The 12,370-nt window shown below is 46.2% G+C and overlaps 1 protein-coding gene and 2 non-coding genes across 3 annotated transcripts in view; all 3 read left to right on the top strand.

The window, feature by feature from the left end:
- GBA2 (glucosylceramidase beta 2) overlaps positions 1–12,370 on the top strand; it is a 331,889-nt gene that overhangs the window by 275,713 nt on the left and 43,806 nt on the right. The gene's annotated exons all lie outside the window — the stretch shown is intronic.
- Positions 8,746–8,860, top strand: LOC134961731 (U5 spliceosomal RNA). Its single transcript, XR_010187957.1, has one exon. It is a non-coding gene; the product is annotated as a U5 spliceosomal RNA (small nuclear RNA).
- On the top strand, positions 9,453–9,559 carry LOC134932501 (U6 spliceosomal RNA). Its single transcript, XR_010179373.1, has one exon. It is a non-coding gene; the product is annotated as a U6 spliceosomal RNA (small nuclear RNA).

Raw genomic sequence — 12,370 nt, 5'->3', positions numbered from 1 at the left:
GTGGTCTATTCTCTCCCTGTGAGGAATGTCTCCCCCTGTACCGTGGTGATACCCCTGATATATGTGACAGTCTCTCTCATGTCCTCCTGTCCTATTACTTCTCTCCCTGTGAGGAATGTCTCCTCCTGTACCGTGGTGATACCCCTGATATATGTGACAGTCTCTCTCATGTCCTCGTGTCCTATTACTACTCTCCCTGTGAGGAATTTCTCCTCCTGTACCGTGGTGATACCCCTGATATATGTGACAGTCTCTCTCATGTCCTCGTGTCCTATTACTTCTCTCCTTGTGAAGAATGTCTCCCCCTGTACCGTGGTGATACCCCTGATATATGTGACAGTCTCTTTCATGTCCTCGTGGTCTATTCTCTCCCTTTGAGGAATGTCTCCCCCCTGTACCATGGTGATACCCCTGATATATGTGACAGTCTCTTTCATGTCCTCGTGGTCTATTCTCTCCCTGTGAGGAATGTCTCCCCCTGTACCGTGGTGATACCCCTGATATATGTGACAGTCTCTATCATGTCCTCGTGTTCTATTCTCTCCCTGTGTGGAATGTCTCCCCCCTGTACCGTGGTGATACCCCTGATATATGTGACAGTCTCTCTCATGTCCTCGTGGTCTATTCTCTCCCTGTGAGGAATGTCTCCCCCCTGTACCGTGGTGATACCCCTGATATATGTGACAGTCTCTCTCATGTCCTCGTGGTCTAATACTTCTATCGCTGTGAGGAATGTCTCCTCCTGTACCGTGGTGATACCCCTGATATATGTGACAGTCTCTATCATGTCCTCGTGTCCTATTACTTCTCTCCCTGTGAGGAATGTCTCCCCCTGTACCGTGGTGATACCCCTGATATATGTGACAGTCTCTGTCATGCCCTCATGTCCTATTACTTCTCTCCCTGTGAGGAATGTCTCCCCCTGTACCGTGGTGATACCCCTGATATATGTGACAGTCTCTCTCATGTCCTCGTGGTCTATTCTCTTCCTGTGAGGAATGTCTCCTCCTGTACCGTGGTGATACTCCTGATATATGTGACAGTCTCTATCATGTCCTCGTGGTCTAATACTACTCTCCCTGTGAGGAATGTCTCCTCCTGTACCGTGGTGATACCCCTGATATATGTGACAGTCTCTATTATGTCTTCGTGGTCTAATACTACTCTCCCTGTGAGGAATGTCCCCTCCTGTACCGTGGTGATACCCCTGATATATGTGACAGTCTCTATCATGTCCTCGTGGTCTAATACTACTCTCCCTGTGAGGAATGTCTCCTCCTGTACCGTGGTGATACCACTGATATATGTGACAGTCTCTCTCATGTCCTAGTGGTCTATTACTTCTCTCCCTGTGAGGAATGTCTCCCCCTGTACCAGGGTGATACCCCTGATATATGTGACAATCTCATGTCCTCGTGGTTTAATACTTCTATCCCTGTAAGGAATGTCTCCTCCTGTACCGTGGTGATACCCCTGATATATGTGACAGTCTCTCTCATGTCCTCGTGTCCTATTACTTCTCTCCCTGTGAGGAATGTCTCCTCCTGTACCGTGGTGATAACCCTGATATATGTGACAGTCTCTCTCATGTCCTCGTGTCCTACTACTTCTCTCCCTGTGAGGAATGTCTCCCCTGTACCGTGGTGATACCCCTGATATATGTGACAGTCTCTCTCATGTCCTCGTGGTCTAATACTTCTATCCCTGTGAGGAATGTCTCCTCCTGTACTGTGGTGATACCCCTGATATATGTGACAGTCTCTCTCATGTCCTCGTGGTCTATTCTCTCCCTTTGAGGAATGTCTCCTCCTGTACCGTGGTGATACCCCTGATATATGTGACAGTCTCTCTCATGTCCTCGTGGTCTATTCTCTCCCTGTGAGGAATGTCTCCTCCTGTACCGTGGTGATACCCCTGATATATGTGACAGTCTCTCTCATGTCCTCGTGGTCTATTACTTCTCTCCCTGTGAGGAATGTCTCCTCCTGTACCGTGGTGATACCCCTGATATATGTGACAGTCTCTCTCATGTCCTTGTGTCCTATTACTTCTCTCCCTGTGAGGAATGTCTCCTCCTGTACCGTGGTGATACCCCTGATATATGTGACAGTCTCTCTCATGTCCTTGTGTCCTATTACTTCTCTCCCTGTGAGGAATGTCTCCTCCTGTACCGTGGTGATATCCCTGATATATGTGACAGTCTCTCTCATGTCCTCGTGTCTTATTACTTCTCTCCCTGTGAGGAATGTCTCCTCCTGTACCGTGGTGATACCCCTGATATATGTGACAGTCTCTATCATGTCCTCGTGGTCTAATACTTCTCTCCCTGTGAGGAATGTCTCCCTCCTGTACCGTGGTGATACCCATGATATATGTGACAGTCTCTATCATGTCCTCGTGTCCTAATACTTCTCTCCCTGTGAGGAATGTCTCTTCCTGTACCGTGGTGATACCCCTGATATATGTGACAGTCTCTCTCATGTCCTCGTGGTCTATTCTCTCCCTGTGAGGAATGTCTCCTCCTGTACCGTGGTGATACCCCTGATATATGTGACAGTCTCTATCATGTCCTCGTGGTCTATTCTCTCCCTTTGAGGAATGTCTCCTCCTGTACCGTGGTGATACCCCTGATATATGTGACAGTCTCTCTCATGTCCTCGTGTCCTATTACTTCTCTCCCTGTGAGGAATGTCTCCCCCCTGTACCGTGGTGATACCCCTGATAAATGTGACAGTGTCTCTCATGTCCTCGTGGTCTATTCTCTCCCTGTGAGGAATGTCTCCCCTTGTACCGTGGTGATACCCCTGATATATGTGACAGTCTCTATCATGTCCTCGTGTCCTAATACTTCTCTCCCTGTGAGGAATGTCTCCCCCTGTACCGTGGTGACACCCCTGATATATGTGACAGTCTCTATCATGTCCTCGTGGTCTATTACTTCTCTCCCTGTGAGGAATGTCTCCCCCTGTACCGTGGTGATACCCCTGATATATGTGACAGTCTCTATCATGTCGTCGTGGTCTATTACTTCTCTCCTTGTGAGGAATGTCTCCCCCTGTACCGTGGTGATACCCCTGATATATGTGACAGTCACTATCATGTCCTTGTGTCCTATTACTTCTCTCCCTGTGAGGAATGTCTCCTCCTGTACCGTGGTGATACCCCTGATATATGTGACAGTCTCTCTCATGTCCTCGTGATCTAATACTTCTCTCCCTGTGAGGAATGTCTCCTCCTGTACCGTGGTGATACCCCTGATATATGTGACAGTCTCTATCATGTCCTCGTGTCCTATTACTTCTCTCCCTGTGAGGAATGTCTCCTCCTGTACCGTGGTGATACCCCTGATATATGTGACAGTCTCTCTCATGTCCTCGAGTTCTAATACTTCTCTCCCTGTGAGGAATGTCTCCCTCCTGTACCGTGGTGATACCCCTGATATATGTGACAGTCTCTATCATGTCCTCGTGTCCTATTACTTCTCTCCCTGTGAGGAATGTCTCCTCCTGTACCGTGGTGATACCCCTGATATATGTGACAGTCTCTTTCATGTCCTCGTGGTCTATTCTCTCCCTGTGAGGAATGTCTCCCCCTGTACCGTGGTGATACCCCTGATATATGTGACAGTCTCTTTCATGTCCTCGTGGTCTATTCTCTCCCTGTGAGGAATGTCTCCCCCTGTACCGTGGTGATACCCCTGATATATGTGACAGTCTCTCTCATGTCCTCCTGTCCTATTACTTCTCTCCCTGTGAGGAATGTCTCCTCCTGTACCGTGGTGATACCCCTGATATATGTGACAGTCTCTTTCATGTCCTCGTGGTCTATTCTCTCCCTGTGAGGAATGTCTCCCCCTGTACCGTGGTGATACCCCTGATATATGTGACAGTCTCTCTCATGTCCTCCTGTCCTATTACTTCTCTCCCTGTGAGGAATGTCTCCTCCTGTACCGTGGTGATACCCCTGATATATGTGACAGTCTCTCTCATGTCCTCGTGTCCTATTACTACTCTCCCTGTGAGGAATTTCTCCTGTACCGTGGTGATACCCCTGATATATGTGACAGTCTCTCTCATGTCCTCGTGTCCTATTACTTCTCTCCCTGTGAAGAATGTCTCCCCCTGTACCGTGGTGATACCCCTGATATATGTGACAGTCTCTTTCATGTCCTCGTGGTCTATTCTCTCCCTTTGAGGAATGTCTCCCCCCTGTACCATGGTGATACCCCTGATATATGTGACAGTCTCTTTCATGTCCTCGTGGTCTATTCTCTCCCTGTGAGGAATGTCTCCCCCTGTACCGTGGTGATACCCCTGATATATGTGACAGTCTCTATCATGTCCTCGTGTTCTATTCTCTCCCTGTGTGGAATGTCTCCCCCCTGTACCGTGGTGATACCCCTGATATATGTGACAGTCTCTCTCATGTCCTCGTGGTCTATTCTCTCCCTGTGAGGAATGTCTCCCCCCTGTACCGTGGTGATACCCCTGATATATGTGACAGTCTCTATCATGTCCTCGTGTCCTATTACTTCTCTCCCTGTGAGGAATGTCTCCTCCTGTACCATGGTAATACCCCTGATATATGTGACAGTCTCTCTCATGTCCTCGTGGTCTAATACTTCTATCCCTGGGAGGAATGTCTCCTCCTGTACCGTGGTGATACCCCTGATATATGTGACAGTCTCTATCATGTCCTCGTGTCCTATTACTTCTCTCCCTGTGAGGAATGTCTCCCCCTGTACCGTGGTGATACCCCTGATATATGTGACAGTCTCTGTCATGCCCTCATGTCCTATTACTTCTCTCCCTGTGAGGAATGTCTCCCCCTGTACCGTGGTGATACCCCTGATATATGTGACAGTCTCTCTCATGTCCTCGTGGTCTATTCTCTTCCTGTGAGGAATGTCTCCTCCTGTACCGTGGTGATACCCCTGATATATGTGACAGTCTCTATCATGTCCTCGTGGTCTAATACTACTCTCCCTGTGAGGAATGTCTCCTCCTGTACCGTGGTGATACCCCTGATATATGTGACAGTCTCTATTATGTCTTCGTGGTCTAATACTACTCTCCCTGTGAGGAATGTCTCCTCCTGTACCGTGGTGATACCCCTGATATATGTGACAGTCTCTATCATGTCCTCGTGGTCTAATACTACTCTCCCTGTGAGGAATGTCTCCTCCTGTACCGTGGTGATACCACTGATATATGTGACAGTCTCTCTCATGTCCTAGTGGTCTATTACTTCTCTCCCTGTGAGGAATGTCTCCCCCTGTACCAGGGTGATACCCCTGATATATGTGACAATCTCATGTCCTCGTGGTTTAATACTTCTTTCTTTATCATCCACTAGGGGTCACTGGAGTACTCTTGGGATATGGACGGGCGTAGCCGAACAAAGGCACTGAATATTCAAATTTAGGACCCTCCCCCCCCTCCATATCCCCAAGTACCTCAGTGTACTTTGCCAGTGTTTTTTCGGTGCTCACAGATGAACATCAGCTTGTGGCAAGGCCACATTTCAGAAGATTTTTATTTTTATTTTTAATTTTTACACTTCCCGTCCCAGTTTAGGAAAAACATGGGTCCGGGATGGTGCCGCTGCAAGGCAGCGGATGGCGTGTCGGTCCTCACAAAGAGCACCCTCACAGCCATAGGCGCTATAAGCAAGCGCATGGCGTGTCGGTCCTCACAAAGAGCACCCTCACAGCCACAGGCAGCCACTGTCTCCTGCAAACTGAACGGAGCTTACAGAAAGAAGCTCCGTCACAGCCAGGATGAGACAAAGAGCTGGAAGAATCTACATCTGCAAGGAGCTTACAGCAGAAGCCCCATCACAGATGAGAAGCTGGAGGCTGAAACAGCCAGCATGAAAAAGCATGAAAACGGCACAAGGTATGGAATGTCAGGGCGGTCAGCTCACGCTGTCGCCCTGCTGTGTGTAATACTGTAGCCCTGCTGTGTGCTGTAGCCGCCGCTGAGTGAAGAGGTCCCGCTTAACGAGGATTCATGATACGCGCAGGGCGGCCGCACGTCACTCAGACGCCGGCCGCTTTCACTGCGCTGATGGCCCGGCACCACTACAGCTCTCCTGCTCTCCCTGCAAGGCGCCGCCGAGACTGTCCTGTGTGCTAAAGAGCGGCCGCACGTCACTCACGGACGCCGGCCGCTCTTTCAATGAGACACTGCACGCTGCTGATGCCGCACACAGGGAGACTGTGTTCTACGCCGCCCGCTCTTCCGGACGGCTCCCCGGCGCTATATACAGCGCTCTCCTGCTATCGCTCTCCTACTCTCCCTGCACCCGAACCCAGTACGCTGCAGGTAACATGGGGAGGCAGGGGGGGGGGGAGGGGGAGTAATGCCCATAGCAGCAGCAGAAGGCTGCATGGGTTAAAGATAGGCTGCGCAAACTATCACAAGCAGTGCAGCAATTTTAAAGTCATGGGACTATAATATCAGGAAATTATATGTTTCAGCACAATTTATATATATATAATATATAATGAAGCTGTTTGCTAGCACAACTGTGTATAATATCAGTATCAACTGTGATTATATGGTTAAGTACATTTTATATATATAATATATATATGAGGCTTGGCCTAGCAATGGCCTATCAGTGGCATAGCCTATTGCAGGTTTAACCATGTTTTCTGTTCTTTTCTGTTAAGACTGCAAGAAAATAACACTGCAGGCAGTGTTCATATTAATAGAGGCTAACTAAATGCATGTATTTTACATACACCTGTATTATCACTGTATAATCTGTATAATAGGCTATTAAGCCTATATTAAAACTGCAGCAGGTAACCTGTACTGTGATTTTCTGTAAAAGCATGGCATGACGCCCATTTCAATCATTGTTGTTTTTCCAGTTATACATTCCGGCCATACACCTCTGCTCCACAAGGAGGCGCAGGGGTGTTAGTGGAAATTTTTAGGTCAGGATAATTCTAGAACATTCCTGCCCTACATCTTTAAGCCACCGGAAGGCGCAGGGGTGTTAATAGGAATTTGGTTCGGGTTTCATATGCCCATGTGAACTGCTTTTCACATAAAGATCACTTTAGCTTCCTAAAGATTTCCGTACAGAGAAACAACCATGAGTTTCATATGAATATGCTGTTCAGCAATAACATATATATATATATATATATATATATATATATATGTGCCATATAATCGTGCAAGTGTCTGTCTGTTGCCAATTATGTTGTCTGTCTACATAGCGAATAAGGCTCTAGTGCAGACTAAAAATACTTTTAAAAATATTACAGTGGCAATTCAAATTAAAAGAGCGGTAATCGGAGTCTCGGAGTTACTCCGCCAGCTCTAACAAAAGACAGTTTTTCCAAAGGGCCAATTTCCCTTTGGGTACCAGAGGGTTTATTTCACTGGTCTTATAATTTAATGCACGATTATAGGTCAAATCTCACACCAATAACTACGAGTAAGAACGGTACATTACTCCAGCACTCAGATAGTGCGGGGTTTTGGACAATCATACATAATCGTTTCCAAAAGAATGCGATCCGCCATTGGTATATGCGTTTCTGTCAAACATTATAAAAACCCAAGATACATTTGGGTCACTAGAAGCTATGTATGAAACCATGCCGATCACTGTTAAAAGAAGCTGCAGAGTATATCTGTAAAGCTTCTGCTAACGCCGGTTATTTTCATTGTCGCTAGTAAAGCGCGACAAGGCCAGAGCTTGTTTGCTCCTAAATTTGATATGCTTGTAACGGCATTTTATCCCTTCATGATATTCAGCCATTAGCGCATACAGTATACTTGTAACGGCGTTTTATCCCTTTATGATAGTCAGCCATTAGACTTGTAACGACAGGACGTTACAGTCAGCAAACCAGTGGTTTGATGACCTCTTTTACAATTGTGGAAGCGGGTCTTTACATGTTACATTTGCGAGGTTTCATGACTTCAACTCATATATGTCTCAGCTATTTACAGCTTAAAGTACAAAACTGCTTCTGTCGAAGGGTTTGGCAGGTGATCATTTAGTCTTTGCTGGCTTATAAACCAGGCAATAGTACGCCAACAGTGTCAGAGTTACTTATTCCCCTCTGTTTGAGCAAAACCAAACAGCTCCGTTGCTATATCAATAAGCAAGTCATTTACTACAGTTAGAAAATGGCTTTTCTGCAGTTAGTATTTGCTTATTGGAGCCACAAAATTGCATAATTGCATTTGATCTTCATGTCTACCGTTGCTTATCGCTTCCGGTATTTACCAATGTGATGTTGGGATGATAGCTCATCTCACATAAGAACTATGTATTAACAAAGTTCCTCTAACTTGCGCTACTAAGGTATACTGCGATAGCAGATCAAGTTCGCAAACAATCGCATCTAATTTTGTCTAAAGGATGTCAATTCCTAGGTAAGATTATAAATACGGTAAATCAAAGACTTTTACCTACTACACCAGCAAGAAAGTACATCTAGTAATTAGTGCAAAACACGCACACTAGCGGTACATTGGTGTATTCACCTATTAAGAATAAAGATGTGTTTTCAATTTAGGTCCCCACCCTTCACTCGCGTTTCCCACAGAGGGACAAGGGTGCATATACTCTGGACGACAGTCGCAGAGAGTCAGGATTTGTAGTTACAATCAGCGCAAAGGTTCTAAAACACGACAGATTGCTGTCAATACATGTCCTAGAACTCTGTGCATTTTACAATGCGATAAAGGATTCGCTTTCAGTCTGACCACGGATAGACTCTGGTTTCTCTTCAGAACGAATAAATCTTTCGCTTTTTGCTAAAGATTTCTGTGGAGAGGAACAACCGTGAGTTTCATGTAATTTTGTTTTTCATGCCTGGCTCACGCTGCCCTTAAGCAGTCAAACAAAGCAACGGCAGTTGCATACACAACAACCAGTGAGAACCAATAAGCCGCATGGCAATGCGGCAGGTAACTCAAATCTTCAATGGCTCAGAACGCCATTATGTGAAAATGTCAAGAGATCCATCCGTGAGTGGACATCTGTTAGACAGACGATCTCACCCGTCAGGGTTTGGATCTTGGAACTGGACATTAAATCCAGAAGTGTTTCATATGTGAGTCCACAGAAGGGAGTTACCCTCAAGTATACATGATGGCATCTCGCCACAATTACAAAAGCTCAGTATGTGTACATCACATTCATGGGGTCATTCAGCATCGTGTATCGGGCTCCACCATTTTCCGCTTCTCTCTTCGTTGCCAAAACGGATCAGAAGACAGTTCGTCACAGTCATACTCGTGGTATCTCATGGGTTTCGGAGAAGTTTGCTTCTCGATTTTTCAAGGAATACTTGCACACGATCTTGGCCCGCTCATAATACGTCCAACCTGTTACATCAGGGAACGTTCTTTTACCCATAGTTACCTATGTACCTATTATCTATGTACCGCAGCTGCGGTTGACGGGGTGAGGGTTCAGTGCTCGCTTCGGCAGCACATATACTAAAATTGGAACGATACAGAGAAGATTAGCATGGCCCCTGCGCAAGGATGACACGCAAATTCGTGAAGCGTTCCATAAGACCGCCCTCTTAAAAAAATAGAGCATTACAGTATCGGTTATACCAACCATGTAACGAAATAGTAAGCCGCTTAAGGCAGCTCATTATTAAAAAATTTCGTGTGCTTACATAGGTTGTAAACCTCGGAAGTTTCCAACATCATACTTCAAGTACCCGTATTCTGTTAAACGGGATGGGATGGAAAACTGCGTTCATCTGCACTAACAGTGCAGGTATCTGTGTGGTAAACGTATTTTCAAAGACGTTTGTCTCTATTTGCGTCTGTAAACATCTTTCTACAAGGTGTCACCAAAGTTCAGACTCTATTTATCCCACCTACAGCGCCAGGCGATTTGAGGTTGGGTTCAGATTTATTACAGTTTTCATATTTTGGAACCCTTTCAACAAAGGGGAATTAAGTTTCATATTTTTTGAACCTTTACAACAAATGAGAATTAAGTTTCTCACTTTGGAAAACATTTTTCTTCTAGCCTTGCCTTCGGCAAGGGTGCTTCGGCAAGGGTTTTGTTTTCATATTTGGGTGCCTTGTATTCCAAGCCACCGTATTTCAGTTTCTCATGACAAAGCAGATCTTCGGACGAAATCCGCTTTCGTATTCTTAACATCAATATACCAATAGTGGTTCCTGTGGGGACAGCACATTCTAGAATTCGGAATGTGGTACACGCATTACGCGTTTATATATGTACCAAACGTCTACAGTACGTGATATGAATACGTTGTTTGGTCTCTATGATGCTGCCAACTGGGGTTAGCCAGTTTCTCAGCAGACATTATCCAGTTGGATAATAATAATGACTACAAGTCAGGCTTACTTTAAGGCTAAGTTACAATCGCCTACGTCAGTAATAGCTCATCCCACAGGTTCTGTGGGAATGTCAGACCCAGCGGGTCGTGGAGCGTCTACGACGCGGCTACATAGCCTTCAGTGCACCACGTTTGTGCACGTTTATACGTTATTAATGGTGGCGCCATCAGCATTTAGCTTTGGCCTGCCTACTGTTACAAGTATCAAACAGCTCTCCCGCCCACGAGGGAAGCTTTGGTACGTCCCAAGAGTACTGCAGTGACCCCTAGTGGATGATAAAGAAAATAGGATTTTGGTACTTACCAGGTAAATCCTTTTCTTTGAATCCATAGGGGGCACTGGACGCCCACCCAGAGCAGTTTTACCTGGGTTGTTTTAAGCTCAAGGGAGCTTAGTGAACAAATTTTATTTGGGTGGTATTAAGCTCAAAGGAGCTTATGGTAACACATTTTCACCGATTGGCTCAAATTATAAAGTTCTATCGGTTAAGGTGTCAACTGTTTAGTTGACAATAAGGTTACGGATCAACTTTGTGGTTGTCCGTTATGTTATAGGGATTCTCCATTGTCAACCTCTCTATATCCTGTTCGCTCAGTAAAAAACACTGGCAAAGTACACTGAGGTACTTGGGGATATGGAGGGGGGGGAGGGTCCTAAATTTGAATATTCAGTGCCTTTGTTCGGCTACGCCCGTCCATATCCCAAGAGTACTCCAGTGCCCCCTATGGATTCAAAGAAAAGGATTTACCTGGTAAGTACCAAAATCCTATTATCCCTGTAAGGAATGTCTCCTCCTGTACCGTGGTGATACCCCTGATATATGTGACAGTCTCTCTCATGTCCTCGTGTCCTATTACTTCTCTCCCTGTGAGGAATGTCTCCTCCTGTACCGTGGTGATAACCCTGATATATGTGACAGTCTCTCTCATGTCCTCGTGTCCTACTACTTCTCTCCCTGTGAGGAATGTCTCCCCTGTACCGTGGTGATACCCCTGATATATGTGACAGTCTCTCTCATGTCCTCGTGGTCTAATACTTCTATCCCTGTGAGGAATGTCTCCTCCTGTACCGTGGTGATACCCCTGATATATGTGACAGTCTCTCTCATGTCCTCGTGGTCTAATACTTCTATCCCTTTGAGGAATGTCTCCTCCTGTACCGTGGTGATACCCCTGATATATGTGACAGTCTCTCTCATGTCCTCGTGTCCTATTACTTCTCTCCCTGTGAGGAATGTCTCCCCTGTACCGTGGTGATACCCCTGATATATGTGACAGTCTCTCTCATGTCCTCGTGGTCTAATACTTCTATCCCTGTGAGGAATGTCTCCTCCTGTACCGTGGTGATACCCCTGATATATGTGACAGTCTCTATCATGTCCTCGTGTCCTATTACTTCTCTCCCTGTGAGGAATGTCTCCCCCTGTACCGTGGTGATACCCCTGATATATGTGACAGTCTCTGTCATGCCCTCATGTCCTATTACTTCTCTCCCTGTGAGGAATGTCTCCCCCTGTACCGTGGTGATACCCCTGATATATGTGACAGTCTCTTTCATGTCCTCGTGGTCTATTCTCTCCCTGTGAGGAATGTCTCCCCCTGTACCGTGGTGATACCCCTGATATATGTGACAGTCTCTATCATGTCCTCGTGGTCTATTCTCTCCCTGTGAGGAATGTCTCCCCCCTGTACCGTGGTGATACCCCTGATATATGAGACAGTCTCTCTCATGTCCTCGTGGTCTATTCTCTCCCTGTGAGGAATGTCTCCCCCCTGTACCGTGGTGATACCCCTGATATATGTGACAGTCTCTATCATGTCCTCTTGTCCTATTACTTCTCTCCCTGTGAGGAATGTCTCCTCCTGTACCGTGGTAATACCCCTGATAAATGTGACAGTCTCTCTCATGTCCTCGTGGTCTATTCTCTCCCTGTGAGGAATGTCTCCCCTTGTACCGCGGTGATACCCCTGATATATGTGACAGTCTCTCTCATGTCCTCGTGTCCT

This window comes from Pseudophryne corroboree, chromosome 1 (assembly GCF_028390025.1).
Source record: "Pseudophryne corroboree isolate aPseCor3 chromosome 1, aPseCor3.hap2, whole genome shotgun sequence".
In the NCBI taxonomy this organism is placed as follows: Eukaryota; Metazoa; Chordata; class Amphibia; order Anura; family Myobatrachidae; genus Pseudophryne; species Pseudophryne corroboree.
The sequence above is the reverse complement of the archived record's forward strand: the minus strand, read 5'-3'. Positions and strand labels throughout refer to the sequence as shown.